The sequence below is a fragment of the Onychomys torridus genome, chromosome 3 (assembly GCF_903995425.1).
Source record: "Onychomys torridus chromosome 3, mOncTor1.1, whole genome shotgun sequence".
Lineage (NCBI taxonomy): Eukaryota > Metazoa > Chordata > Mammalia > Rodentia > Cricetidae > Onychomys > Onychomys torridus.
The window spans coordinates 44021236-44036737 of NC_050445.1; positions in this window are offsets into that span (position 1 = coordinate 44021236).

The following is a 15502-nucleotide window of genomic DNA, read 5'->3' on the forward strand; positions in this document are numbered from 1 at the left end:
CATAGCTATAGCAGATCTCTACCTGCTTACACTGAAATGATTGACTATATCCTCAAACTGCAAACCAAAATCAACCTTTCCTTCCTTAAGTTGCTACAGCAATAGGCAGTTTGGAAAATGGTACGGAGAAGTGAGTCCATGGCAAAAAAACGACTTGGTCATGAGTTTGATCGGCTTTCAGAACTGGCTTGTGATAGAAATGTGAAAGAATGGAGTTATAAGCACAAAAATGCCTAAAATGCCATGAGCAAAGCTTAATGTGATGTTCTGGTGGGAGTGTGGGAGAGTCAAATGCTGGGAGGGGGGACTACAGAAAGTGCACAATTATCTCGTGATGCATCAGAAAGGAGCAAGAACTCTATTGGGAACTGAGCTAGATACCATTTATATCACATTTTACCAATGATTTTGACTTTTCTTGCCAGGGTCCTGAGTACTTAAGTGAAGCTGCATTCAAAAGTCATGAACTAATTTATTTCACAAAGTAAAATTTGAACGAACACAGTAGTAGTATGCAGGCTGTGGCATGCATTATGCTCAATTCTCTGTCAGAAAAACAGGGAAACAAAAAAAAGTACAGTTTAGCAAAGAAAGGCCCATATGCAAGTTTTAAGTGGTTGTGCAGAAAGTAGCAACAATTCGTAATGAAATTAGTGCACTGTAAAAAAGGCATCCATCCTGCCCTGAGACAATAGTCAGGACCCCTTGTGGAGAAGAAGGTACCTATTGAAGGCTCCAGCTTGTGTGATTTCAAAACCCATTTAAAAGGAATCAGATTGAATGGAGAAAGTCTTTGACCTCTTTACCTACTCAAACAGTAATTACAAAAGTGCTTTCTCAGCTTCAATAGTCAATATACACAGAAACCACCACTGCTGTGGTAGAAGAAGGACTTCTAGCTGGCAACAGGACTTGCAGTATTTTCTACATTGTCTGTGTCTCCAAATATCTGTCTCTCTACAAGGATATCTATCTTTGAGTTTAAGGCCTATTCTAATTCTAACATCTCATTCATTCTGTATAATGTGCAGTCTCTATTTCCAAGTAATGAATCACAGGCTCCAGGGATTGGGTTAGCAATACTTCTTTTTCAGAATAATATGTAACTCTAGCAGTAATAATGTGACTGGTTTTTTTATTTTTATTATTTTTTTTTTTTTTTGGTTTTTTTGAGACAGGATTTCTCTGTGTAGCTTTGCACCTTTCCTGGAACTCACTCTGTAGCCCAGGATGACCTCGAACTCACAGAGATCCACCTGCCTCTGCCTCCCAAGTACTGGGATTAAAGGCCTGTGCCTCTAACTGCCGACCCAAGTTATGATAGTGGGTGTTCTCTAGTGGTAAAGAATAATAGTTGGAAATGTTACCATTAATATGGTAATTATGAGGGGCCAGTATCAACTCAAATGCTTATAGTATAAGGAAATTCCAAGTCAACCCTGAAAGGTAAAGAAAATTCTTTCAGAAGCATAGATCTGTGTTGACAGGGAGTGATAAGAAAAATGAGATGGGTCCTAATAAAGGACTCTTCAGTTCCAGACTCTGAGTATCTCTATAATATTTCTCTCACTGTATTTCTACATAGAAACTAAAATGAGACAGCCTTTAAAACATTAGTTAGACAAGTGAATATACAATCAAAATATGGTTCAAACATACAATTGAGTACTATTCAACTGTAAAGAAAAATGAAATTTGTAGTTAATGAATGAACCTAGAAAATATTACATCAAATAAGGTAACTCAGGCCCAAAGAGACAAGTGTTTTTGATCATCGGTGGCTCCTAACTCCAAATTATTAGATATGATTATACAACATGGAGTAAACACAGAAGCCAGAGATCATAGATTGTGGCTTGGGGCTTAATGAGGAACAGCAGGGTACAGATGACATTAAGTGGGAAACAGAATAATGGGAAAGGGACCAAAACTGAGCATGCATGAAAGAAGTCAATATGGAAGAGGGAGGGGATACAGGAGACAAACAATGCCAAGGTTGCTTTATAAAGCCTCAAGAAATTATATTATTCTATATTTATTCAAATAATACATAATATGTATACATACATACATACACACACAAACACATGCATACACAGAAGTATGTGTGTGTAGAGAAGTTAAGCATTTTGGGTTAATAATACTCACTAAAGGAACTAAAATCTAACAAATAACCCAGTACCAGGATGAGAAACCTCCTCTTGAAATCTTGGTAATGTTAACTCTAGTGACTTCTCAAACAATATAGGTTATTGATGTAGCCCTTGGTTGTCTCACCAGGATTGAAGGTCAGCCTCTATTTCTGAAGATGCCACATACACAAGACTCAAGTGGTATGCACCTGACCTGAATCTCTTTTCTATAGTCTAGCTTTCATGGTTTTATAAAATACCTGTACAATACTAAAAAACGAAGTTGAAATATTTATGAACCACTGCAATTACCAATATACCAAGATATGAATGAAAGTATATAGCAAGGTTTGTTTTCAGCTGCCACCTCACAAATAATGAAATGGAGACTTCTTGTTCATTATGAAAGCTTATCCCACCAGCTCTTATAACTTAAATTAGCCCTCTTATATTAATCGACATTTTGCCTCATGACTTTTTACCTTTCTTTCATTCTGTATATCTAACTCCCTCCATGTCTCATTGGCTTCTGATGTGCACTTAGATTCATCTCCTACTTCCTCTTTCTCTGCCCAGAAGTCCTACCTCTTGCCTAGCTATTGGCCACTCAGTTCTTTATTAAGCCAATCACAGTAATATATCTTCATACAGTGTACAAATATCCCACAACAAAAGTATAGTAAGTGGCAGTCATTTGATAGAGTTAAGCAATGGTTGTCTAATTAGACTTAATGCCCGCCCAAAAAAGAGAAATCATGGATGGTACTCAAAACCTACACAGCTTGCTGTACTAGTAAGGTCAGGGGCCTTAGAAAATAATCTACTGCTACCACGTTGCTAGACTACTATAATTCTTTACTAAATTCTAAATTTCATCCCTACACTCAAAGAGAAATGTGGCTATTGCCCCTCATCAAAGAAATCTCTCTTTACAGCAAATGGAATCTACCACAGCAAACTACAACTACATGCAACACAGAGATCAACAGATTGTGAGGAGCCCAGCCCCAATGGATACACATAGATCACAGTTCCTGCATCTCTGGCTCAGGCATTTAAATATGAACTTTCTTTCTTCTTTTCTTTCTTTCTTTTTCTTTTTTCTTTTTTTTTTTTTTTTTTTTGAAACAGGGTTTCTCTGTGTAGCTTTGCGCCTTTCCTGGAACTCCCTTTGGAGACCAGGCTGGCCTCAAACTCACAGAAATCCACCTGCCTCTGCCTCCTGAGTGCTGGGATTAAAGGCATGCACTACCACTGACCGGCCTAAACATGAACTTTCCTTGGAGTATAAATTTAGTGTACTTTAATGTTGGTAGAAATTTAATTATCTTTTTTAGTGGTGTTTCAATGAGACTGTCTACTTATGTGTATCAAGAATCTGATGTAATACCATGATAACAACAAAACAAACAGATACATTTTAATAAGCACTTATACCAATAAACAAACTAATATAAAAGAGAGAACATTCATTATGGCCTCAACCCTAGCAACTAGGGAATGCCTAGAAGAGGAGAAATTATCTTCCCCAGAAAAGAGCCCCCTGATAGTTATTCAATACTAAGTGATCCACCTTGAGAGTGTGTTCATGTGTGTGTATATGTGTGTGTGTGTGTGTGTGTGTGTGTGTGTGTGTGTGTGTGTGTGTAATATGCAGACAGTAGGTCATATTTATCTATTTAGAACTATGGATACATAGATATACACATGATAGGTAGGTAGGTAGATAGATAAATAGATAGAAGATAGATAGATAGATAGATAGATAGATAGATAGAGTAAAATATACATTAAAGAAAAAGTTTATGAAATTTAAATACACCAATGTGGTACATGAAAGGGGTTGGAGGGAAAAAAGAGAAGAAGGAAATTGTATAGCGATATTATAATTTCTAAGTAGTTTAATATTCCATACTTAATCTTTGCATCCTGTGAGAAGACAGTTCATGTATAAATGCAGATTTCATTGTGAATCATAGCACAAGCAAGCAAAACAGGAAAAATATCTTTCTAAACTTTCCACTAGGCTTTAGATTAGAGATTTTGTTTTTTTTAAGTAGTATTCCTTAAGATTAAGCAATATTTCTAAGTTATCAATTGATCATTTGCTACTGGTCATTATTATGCCAAATATAATCATGTTTTCCTGATTGCACAACAAATTTTCAGGGTGAAATTCAGTTTGCTCAAATAATCATGCAGTGTTTACCTCCTGATTCTTTTTTTCCTTTTTGTTTTTTGCTAGGACAAACACTCCTGGGATTTGGACAGTAAAGAGTTGTGATATTTGAGAACTGAAAAACCAAACAATATTTTGAAAAGAAATGTAAAAATAAAATCCTGCTGAGTGAATTTTTATCTTAGTTGAAGGGGATATATATTTGTAAATAGATACCCAGCCTATGACCCATGGAATAATCACCACCTCTTGTATACTATAACTCTTGTGTCCATCATTTAAAAAAAGCACAAAAAGAAATTCTCATGAGAAGGCATTCCCACAGGTTTATATATATTGATATATTTTGAAGGTATATGTATGGTGCTCAAATTTAGATTTCATAAGTGGAAATTTTTCAAATCAATTCACATACTCATTAGTACTTCATCACCAAATGCTAAGGATTCTCTATTAGGCAACATATAGGAAATGACCAAAGTTAATGCTAAATCATCTATGAGGGCCAAATATATCCATAAAACTATATGCAAGTGTATTTATGCAAATTTGTTTCCACCCCAACTACTTGTAGCACATCATCTTCCTGGTATCATTTAGAATAAAAATCCCAAGTAATGACACTTCGATTTTATAAAATTCTGAGTTGTCAAGTCATTGAGGTATAAAATACAGCGTTTGTACCTGCATATGTTTGATATAATGAGATGTCCCAGTTGAAACTGTCAAATATAACTTATGGAGCAAAAAACAATATATTTCCCTTACAATGTCATTGTAGAAATGAACAGGAGTTCTGGTCCTAAACCAGCAGTGTGAATCCAGCTACAAACAACCTTCAAATCTCCCAAAGAGCCTTGTGGAAAGTGATTCCATGGTGTTTTATTTGGGTTTCCTATTTGGGTAAGTAATGGTACTTAAAACATGTAAATAACTAAGCCAGTGCTGATTATATGGGAAAGATGAATTAATAGCAATTTTTATTCCTTGATGAAGTTTCAATTCTATTTTGTCAAATTAAAGAAACAGAATATGCATCTGGGCCTGAAGGTTAGATTCATAGAGATACAGGCAGTTTTCATGTAAGTCATCTGTAGATTTGCTTGCAATTGTAAACAAGATGTGTCAACTTTTAAGGGCTAAAAGTAAAGCTTCCAGAACTGGAAAGATGGTTCAGTGGTTAAGAGCACTTGTTTCACTGTTTAGAGGGTGGCTAGAGAGGAAGAGTTCTGAAAAAGATGACTGGAAAGGGGGACATTTCTGGGTCATATAGAAACAGGATGCCAGGGGAACTCCCATGAATCTACAATGATGAACTCAACTAAGTCTCCTAACAACAGTGGATACTTTGCCTGAACTGGCCCTCTCCTATGCTGTGATCATGTTGGTAACTACCCATTTGTCATCAGACAGCCTTCATCTAGTAACTGATGGAAACAGAGGCAGAGACCCACAGCCAAACATTAGCCCAAGCTTGGAGAATCCTGCTGAAGAGAAGCAGGAAGAATTGTAGGAGCCAGAGGGGATAAGGACACCATAAGAAAACCTACAGAAACAACTGACCTTGCCCAGAAGAACTCACAGAGTCTGACCCAACAATCAGAGAGCCTTCATGTGACTAATCTAGACCCTCTACAAACAAGTGACAGTAATGTAGCTTGGTCCACTTGTGGGACTCCTAACAATGGGAGCAGGGATGTCCCTCATGCTTTGGCTGACTCTCAGGAACCTATCCCTCGTACAAGGAGCTAATCTTACTTCAACTTGATATGCCATTCTTTGTTGATATCTATGGGAGACCTGTAGCTTTCTGAACAGAAACAAAAAAGGATGGATTGAGGGGTGGGGGAGGTAGGGGGGAATGGGAGGAGAGGAAGGAGGGTAAACTATAGTCAGGATATAAAATAAATAAATAAGTAAAAATCATTTTAAAAATATTTTTAAAAGTTTAAAACTTCCTACTAATACTTAGTCACAGGAGATGCAGTACTTACTTCTAAGTCATTTTAATCCCTTTTCCTCTTTAACATCTTTCCCCTTTTCCATCCTTTCAAAAACCATGTTTTCATCCTAAATATTTTACATCCACTACCAGAAGGCTGGCATCAGAACTTCATTTTGACATTGCCCTAGATGGTAGCTATGGAAGCATTCCCATACTAATTCACCCCAAGCATAGATACAAACCAATCATTTTGGAGGAGACAGTTAATTAGAAAAAAATATCATTGTCATAAGAGATAAACTAAAAGCTACAGGTCTGAAGTAGCTGTGCCCTCAGTAACTCAACTTGTCCCTCTCAACATCTATATATAATGTGAAAATAACCCAAAATTCAGTAATTCTGGCTTTGTTGAAGAGAGCAGTACTCAAGGAAATAAAGGCAGCTCTTTCTTTCACATGCACATCTCTGTACTCATGGATTATTTTGATCATTCTTAAATATTGTATTCATAAATTGTTTTTATTTTTTTTTCTTTTGGTTTTTCGAGACAGGGTTTCCCTGTGTAGCTTTGGGCCTTTCCTGGGACTCACTTGGTAGCCCAGGCTGGCCTCGAACTCACAAGGATCCACCTGGCTCTGCCTCCCTAGTGCTGGGATTAAAGGTGTGCACCAGTACCACACGGCTCTGTTTATAAAACATTAATCATCAAGTTTTAAGTACCTTTTGAATACTAAAATACAGACTATGATATATTAAGCAAGTACACTAAAATTAATACTGTATGATATAAAAAGAAATAATTTTTACAATTGAAACCAAGTATTTAACATAGTATAATATGTTTAAAACATCTTACTGGCAAATTTTTGTGTTGGAAACTTTCATATGAAATTAAACACATGCAGTTGAGTTTTTGGTCAAGGGGGGGTCCTATGAAGATCCATAAACAACCCAGGCTGGTGCTAGGACAGAAGGTCTCTGTCTGGCAGCAGACCCCATTGCCAAGGATAGCATCCACATAGCTCACTGAACATAAAGAGTTCAGGGTGGTGCCTGTATGGAGGCCTCACCCTTAAACTCTAGTTTCTTTGCCTTAAGAATGTACTCTGCAGGCTAAGGAAAGTGAAACCTAGACACAAGCCCAACCCACAAGATCTCCACATACAATATGTCCTGTCTGCAAGATGTGCTGGGGCAATGGTGGCACTGACCTTGTGGGAGTGGCCAACCAATGTCTGGTTTAACTTAAGCATCACACCACAAGAGAGAACCCATGCCCTACACTGCCTGGATGGCCAGAAACCAAAGGCTGGATAGCCCAGAAACCTAGGCTAGAACCAAACATGACTGCAATAAGGCGGAGGGGATGATTCTTAATCATGTTGTGTCATACTCATAGACCAGTGACTTGTTCAGTCATCAACAGTCTTGTTCCAGCAGCAGGAGATGGTGCAGAGACCCACAGCCAGACATTATGCAGAGAGAGTCTCAATTGGATGTCTCCATCAGTCGCTTCCCTCGGAGCTGGGGGAACTAGGCAAAAATTGGGGAGCAAAGAATTTAGGCATTAGAGGATACAAGGATACCAGGAGAGCACAGTTCACCAAATCAACTAAGCAAGGCTCATATGGGTTCACAGAGACTGAAAGAGCAAGCACAGGGCCTGCATAAGTCTGCACCATGTCCTTTACATATAGGTTACGGCTATTAGGTTGGTGGTTTTGTGGGACTCCCAACAATGGAAGCAGGTCTGTCTCTAACTCTTGGGACTCTTTTCCTCTGATTGAGTTGCCTTATCCAGACACAGTCTAATGGCTTTTGCCTTGTCTTACTGTTTCTTATTTTGTAACATTTGGCTTTTGTCTCTTGGAGGACTGCTCTTTTCTCAGGGGAAATGGAGGAGTGGGTCTGGGGGAGAAAGGAAATGGGGGGAGCTGGGAAAGTGGAGGGAGGAGAGGCTGTAGTTGAGATGTATTGTATGAGAGAAGAATCTCTCTAATTTATTTATTTATTCATTCATTCGTTCATTCGTTCATTTGTTTGTTTGTTTGTTTGTTTGTTTTCTCAAGATAGAGTTTCTCTGTGTAGTCGTCACTGTCCTACAACTCATTTTGTTGAGCAGGAAGAATCTCTCTCTCTCTCTCTCTCTCTCTCTCTCTCTCTCTCTCTATCTATCTATCTATCTATCTATCTATCTCTCTATCTCTATCTCTTATCTCTATTCCCTTTATTTTATTTATTTATTTATTTATTTATTTATTTATCTATTTATTTATTTATTTATTTATTTTTTGAGACAGGGTTTCTCTGTGTAATCTTCATTGTCCTGGAACTCACTTTGTCAACCAGGCTGGCCTAGAACTAAGAGATCCTCCCTCCTCTGCCTTCCAAGTGTTGGGATTAAATGCATGTGCCACCACTGCCCCAGGAAAAGAATCTATTTTCAATTTAAAAAGAAGGAAAGGAAAGAAGGGAGGAAGGAAGGAAGGAAGGAAGGAAGGAAGGAAGAGAGAGAGAGAAAAAAAGAAAGAAAGAAAGAGTAAGACAAAGAAAGAAAGCAATTAAATGTTGTACTATACGAATAATACCTATGGTAACCACTAATGAAATCACCATATTGTATAGGTATAAATATCCATTTTGAAATTGATTTCACATGTAGATTACTAATTTATTTTTGTGGAAGTTCCAGTATACCAGATTCCTGTGAAACAGTAGTCAGGTTGATTGCAGTGGTCAGTGTAGCTTGCCTTGCATGCCAATGCCACTGGTACTGCTCATTCTCATGCATAAGTTCGTTTATTTACATATTCATTTGAATTTCTGTCACAGGAAATTTAATCAGTTTTACTGCTTAACTTACAGCATACCTTACTCATTACAGCATGTCACTTCTATTTTTATTATTTAACTAGAATTCTCATAAATGCACTACCATCTTCACCACTTTTTCCCTTCCATAAGCTTATAATCTTATGATTTCAGTAAAAATTTAACTATGTAACATCTTTGTGTCTTGAGAATATATTTATAAGGTGCAAAAATAAAAATGATGATAGTGAAAACTGAATCATTGAGTTTTCCCCTAAATCAAAACCAACAATAATAATGATTAAATAGTCATGCTAAGCAAATAAACACCCTTTCAAATAGTTTGTATATTTTATGTCAAAGTAGGAACCTTTTTTCCACAAGCAATTATATTCAAACCAGATTTTCCCCCATCATCCACATTAGTCAGAATTTCTACATGGTCAAAATTTCCCAACAATTTTTATTACAGAATCCTAAACCTTTGTTTGTATAAGTGCCAATGCCACCATGCTGAACTTCTTTACTGAAAATGGGCTGCAAGAATCTAAATCCATTATTCTGAGAGTCAAAGAGAAATATCATTGCTTATCATCACACTATCTTTGTAAGCCCCAAATTTTAACCCAATTGCTTTCCATGGAAAGAAGAGGCAGACAGAGTAAGAAACAGTGATGTTCTATAACAGGAGTACATCAATTGTATAAAACAACAGTGAGTATCTGAACTGTGATATAACATTAAAGAAGTTCTGATATTCCTACACATGGTAACATTTAGGATAAATAATTTGTTTATAATCAAATGAAGAAGGAAATACATGGCATTTTTATATGGAACCAGACCTGTTTGTGTAGTAAGCACAGCATGTTAGCAATGTTTTCCAAATTATTATTGAAAATCCAGCCAGGCATGGTAGCACTCACTGTTAATTCCAGCAGTCCAGTTGGGAAGCAAAGGCAGGGGAATCTTTGTGAATTTGAAGGCAGTCTGCTTTGCATAGAGCTTCAGGCAACCTGTGGCTACAAAGACCCTGTTCAAATGAAAAAAAAAAATCCTAATGACTTTTTGCATTATGATGGTCATAGTATTAAAAATAAATTACTGAAACTCTAAACAAAGATGATGGATAGAAAGACTCAACTTCTTGGAAGTAGACATTGTGATTTGAATTTCTATGTCCATTAATTCCCTCTTCTTAATCTTAGGCACTTTGAGTAAGTCTCTTTTGTGCAATTGATGCCGTTCTTGATAATGAGATCAATTTGTTTGTGTTAGAATACAAATAACTTTCTCCTCTATGTTCATAAATTATAAGTATCATTCATTAGTTTACAATAACTTGATGAAAGTTGAAGGCTAGATTTAGTAAAAGTCAATTTTACCAGAAATAACAAAGAGATCATGCAAACAAGCTGTGTTGGAAAACGGGGCACTGAACTGCAAAGAGTGTGAAGACACAGAAAGTGAAGCTTCAGGGTGAATACACTGGCATTTGCAGTCATAACACGTAATGAGAAAGGCAATACAAGGATACTTATCTGTTTTTGCCAGGAGACCAAAGTCCAGAGAAAGCAAGACACCATTACAAGTTCAAGTTAGTGAGGAAATCACAAGCCACTAAAGAGATGACATTTCAAACTTCAACGATATGTGTTAAATTCAAATTGACAAAGTAATCTGTTATACATGTAGTAATATTAGATAACTGTGCCACTAAGGACCGTCATTATCATTAGAGCTGAAATAACTGTACGTCATGGGTCAGACTCTATATGGTGCCTAGCAACTCCTCAAAGAGCTGCTTTCTGCAATCAACAGATAAGTAAATTGAGGCTGTAAGAGTTTCCTGCATCCATTCTACAAAGTGTGAGATCATTTGCCTTTCTATAGGTGGAACTAAGCTAGAATTTCAGTTTCTCTTACTTCATCTCTTAGTAGAATGAAGCTGTGAGTGACCTTGAATAAGAATGAAACTATGAGTGATCTTGGACAAGCACTGATACCTTTTACCCTCTTATTTAATTTTATTAGTTTCAGTTGTAGTTAGTGTGTGTGTGTGTGTGTGTGTGTGTGTGTGTGTGTGTGCGTGACTGATACAATACATTATGTCATTTTCAAACCTTATGGAAAATAACTTGTTTTCTCATAAAATTGAGAATACATCTTTTTATTAGATTGATACCAAGATATATTTTATATAATAATAGCTGTATGCTTTGAAATGACTGACAACAATAATTTTGTGCTTGTTCTTAAACACTAAATATTTTATCTCAAATTCAAATGTGCATATAAGTGGTATAATATATATATATGTATATATATGTATATTTTGATATATATAATGGCTTAGTTATAATGGCTGAATTTTCTATAGATTTTTAAAAATTATTTTTCAGGTAATTGATAATTTGATAAGCAAATGCACTATATGCCTTGGACAAAATATTATATGACTTATTTTTATTTTTTCTTACTTAAGATGAGCTTTAACACCTATATAGCAATGAATAAAATTAGAAAATATGTTGTTTGTTGTCGCTGTTTGCTTCATTTTTCAAGATTACATTTTATTTTAACAAAGAAGATGAGAATCCCATTCTTTCTAACAATATTATATGGACCATTTTAAATTGTGGATTGTAAAATTCATTTAAAAGCTATAATATTGAAAAAATTATTTTTGAAACAGATTATTTCCCAGGGTTTCTTTGACTTGGGCCAAAATTAACCTCCAATCTTTAACTATATGATCAACTGAATAAACAGCTAAGTCACTCATAAAACAAAAAAGTGAACAAAGCATTTGAAAAAAAAAAAAAAAGATAATCCTACTGTGCCATTCCACATGCAAGAACCAGTACAAAATTGATTGTGAAACCTGAATGTAATTATCAAATATTAACTAAAAGAACACTTAACAATCTCAGATTTCCATTTACTTATTTTAAAAGCACTTTTGTAATTCTAGTGCCATTATCAACATCATTTCTCCTTCCATCCATTCTTGTTGCCCTGTGTATTCAAGAAATTATGCATATATGCAAACAGTCAGCCACATCCCCTCTATTTGTCATCCATAGTTTGAGACCATTCCTTGGTAATCCTTTCAATGAGGAAAGGAAAGAATGAAAATTAAAGCTCTCATTCAGTGAGATTTTATTTTGGCAACCATTCTAATCTTTAGGATATTTCTCCTTCCATCTAGTATATATCTATCTCATCAATCACATGAATTAAAAAAAAAATCTGGTGGATTCAGTACAGGCAGGTCCAGTCCCCTCCTTCCAGGCTGAGCAAAGTGTCCCTGTGTACATACGCCTGGGAATGGAGGGGAGGGGATGGGGGAAAGGTGGGGGTGGGACGGGAGGGGTGAGGACAGGGGAACCCATGGCTGATGTGTAAAATTAAAACACAAATATAATAATAATAATAAAATCTATTCATTCCCAACTTTGCATTTGAAATCTTTGTCATTCTGATGAAGAGAAGGGTGCACAGCTGACATCTTGGAATGAGCCTGTGTTCTGCAGATAGCTGGCAGGTAGGGTATAGAGCTATTCTACCAAATTATATTCCCAGTAGGAGTGGATGTAGAGACTCTAACAAACTCTGGGCACAGTGACATCTGTATCTTTGTAAAGGGACCGGTTTACATGCCATCTGGCACCAAAGAGTTGAGCTACTTGAAGTCTTAATGGAGACATTTTGGTTCTGGCAATCAGGGTTACAGCTATGTGGTGAATGAAGTATTCACACTGAGACACTGTCAAGAGTGCTATGACCCTTAAAAAAAGCCTAGACAGCATCTTTGGACCAGCTAGAATAATGACCCCCCAAAAGAAGACATCAAAGTAAAGAATTTCTCTTCTTTTGGAGGACCCAGAAGGGTTTGCTTTTCATATTAATTTTCTGTCTTGAAATTTACCCTTTAAGTCAGTTTTCATGACATTATCCTCAAGACTCAATTACAAATAAGATGGGCTGGGGTGCTTGGAATGTTCTTTCCAAGGTGCAACATACTGTGTCTGTAAGTAACAGCTTGAGAGAAAATTACAGTCATTAGGGTGCAATGGTAAAGAGTTTTTATTCCTATTTAATTCAAATTAAATCTGATTGAGAATATAGGGGAATGGGGGTGGTTATTGCCAGGAACACCATTACAGCTTCTGTTATGCATTTTAAGGGACCCTTTATTAAAGTGAGACTGCCAGCTTCAGCCCCTCCACTGCTGTTCTGTTTAGTTCCTTTTCCCCATGACCCTCCATGTAAGAGCTTCTGGTTGAAAGTAAAATTAGGGAGTAGAGACAGTGGGGCATAGGAAGGGAGGCCTGAGCCCAGCAATTCCTATCAAAGACCATGCAAGAGTAAGTAAAGCTTCTTTTGTCATTCCAGAGATTGTGTTTACATAAAAAACTATGCACTTGGTTTGTGATATCTGTGGGCTAAAATGAGTGAAGGTATTAACTTTTGTCCGTTTTTCCTATTTCATTATTTATTTATGTATTGCAATGTTGGTGGTTCTGTTAATTCTCATACTAATTGCCACTGATTTATAAGCAGTAGTCATTTAATGTAATGGATTTAAAAATTAGTTTGCAATCATTCCCATGCTGTTCCCTTTCCATCACCACCTGTGGCGACCCCCTCTTTTTCTATTCATGGAGTCTTCTCTTTAAGCCAAGCAGAGATGCTGTTTGTAACCAGTGTGGTTTATCCCACTCTTCTTTCCTTCTTCCTTTTCACTGTTTATTTTTATTTCCATAGGCCTATTTATCAGTTTCCTGTTACTGTAATAAATTTAGGGTTTCATAACAACACAAATGTAGAGCTGCATAGTTCTGAATGACAGAAAACTTGAAATCAATATGTCAGTAGGGCTGAGCTCCTTTGGACAGTTACAAGAATTCTCTCTCCCTTTTCTAGTACAGGGAAGCTGTCTGTGCATTCATGTTTGGTGTCTCTGGCTTATAAAGAGCCTTGTGATTATATTGAGCCCATCTGGAACATCTAAGCTTATCTCTCATCCCAAAGTATCCTTAATGTAACCATATCTATAAAAGTCTGTATCATATAATATAATGCAGTTCTAAGGACTAGGGTACAATTACTTTACCTAGCATATACATAAAAAGACTAAATGAGTCCATCAGAAGTCGACAATTTCCACCCATATTTAATGCCCTCATATCCGGGTAAAATGGATAAGGCTATTACAGTCATCAGAGGAGTGCCCTCACATGAAAGGAAATAGAAGTCACATTTCTGCCTCTAAAGCTGCTTAACTACTTCTATGCCTGAATCTTGCACAGTACTCTGAGACTGAGATAAATGATATTTATTCTCAATCAGCTTTAAATTTACTGTTTTAGGAACATTGGGAGATTGGTAATTGTGAAGGAGAACAATGCGACTGTAGTCAGGGTTTTCTTGCCTGGCCCACAGTCGCTCAGACCCAACCAAGTAAGCACACAGAGACTGATATTGTTTACAAACTGTATGGCCATGGCAGGCTTCTTGTTATCTACTTTTTCTATCTTAAAATAACCCATTTCTGTTAATCTATACTTTGCCACGTGGCTCATGGCTTACCATTACCTTATATCTTTCTTGTCATGGTGGCGGCTGGCAGTATCTCCCCTCCCCCAGCTTCCACTTTCCAGAATTTTCTTTACTCTTGTCCTGCCTATACTTCCTGCCTAGCCACTGGCCAAACAACATTTTATTTATACAGAGCAATATCCACAGCACTTCCCCTTTTCTTTTTTTTTTTTTAAAGGAAGGTTTTAACTTTTACATAGTAAAATTACATATAGCATAACAATTATCAAGCAAGAATTACAGTTACAATATTAAAGAAGATATCCTATCTTATATTTGTGAGTCTAAGGTTTTATATCTAACTTATCTTTTATCATAATTGAGGAAATTATAACTATCTAGTCTTTAACTACATCAAAGACCTCAGAAGGATATAATATTACCTGAGAACTGGGAGAAAGATGCAAGCAACTTTCGGAAGTCTTGTAGGGTAGACAGAGACAGCTGGCAGCCTGGACAATCACATAATGTTCCTTTGTAAAGTTGGGGCATTTGTGTTCACAAAGGTGAAATACCTACAAAGAAATTTGGACCTAGTAAGCTTAGTTCCAGGCTCTCCTTGTTATCCACACAGTACACTGCATTCATATAAAGGAATTTGAATGGAGGTGTTTTAAGTGTTGTGTTAATTTTTGTAAGGAGAGAAACCAAGTAGCATTCTGAGTGATGAAATCTGTGTGTCTCAAGATGAAGGAGAAAAGGAAACCACAGATGTTCAGATGATAGCATGGCTCCATAAGCAATCAGAGTTTGAGTGACAGCTTTATGCAGTATTGCACCCACCATTGAAGAGGAATATTATCCCAAGTTACTGGGCCTTTGGCTCCTGCC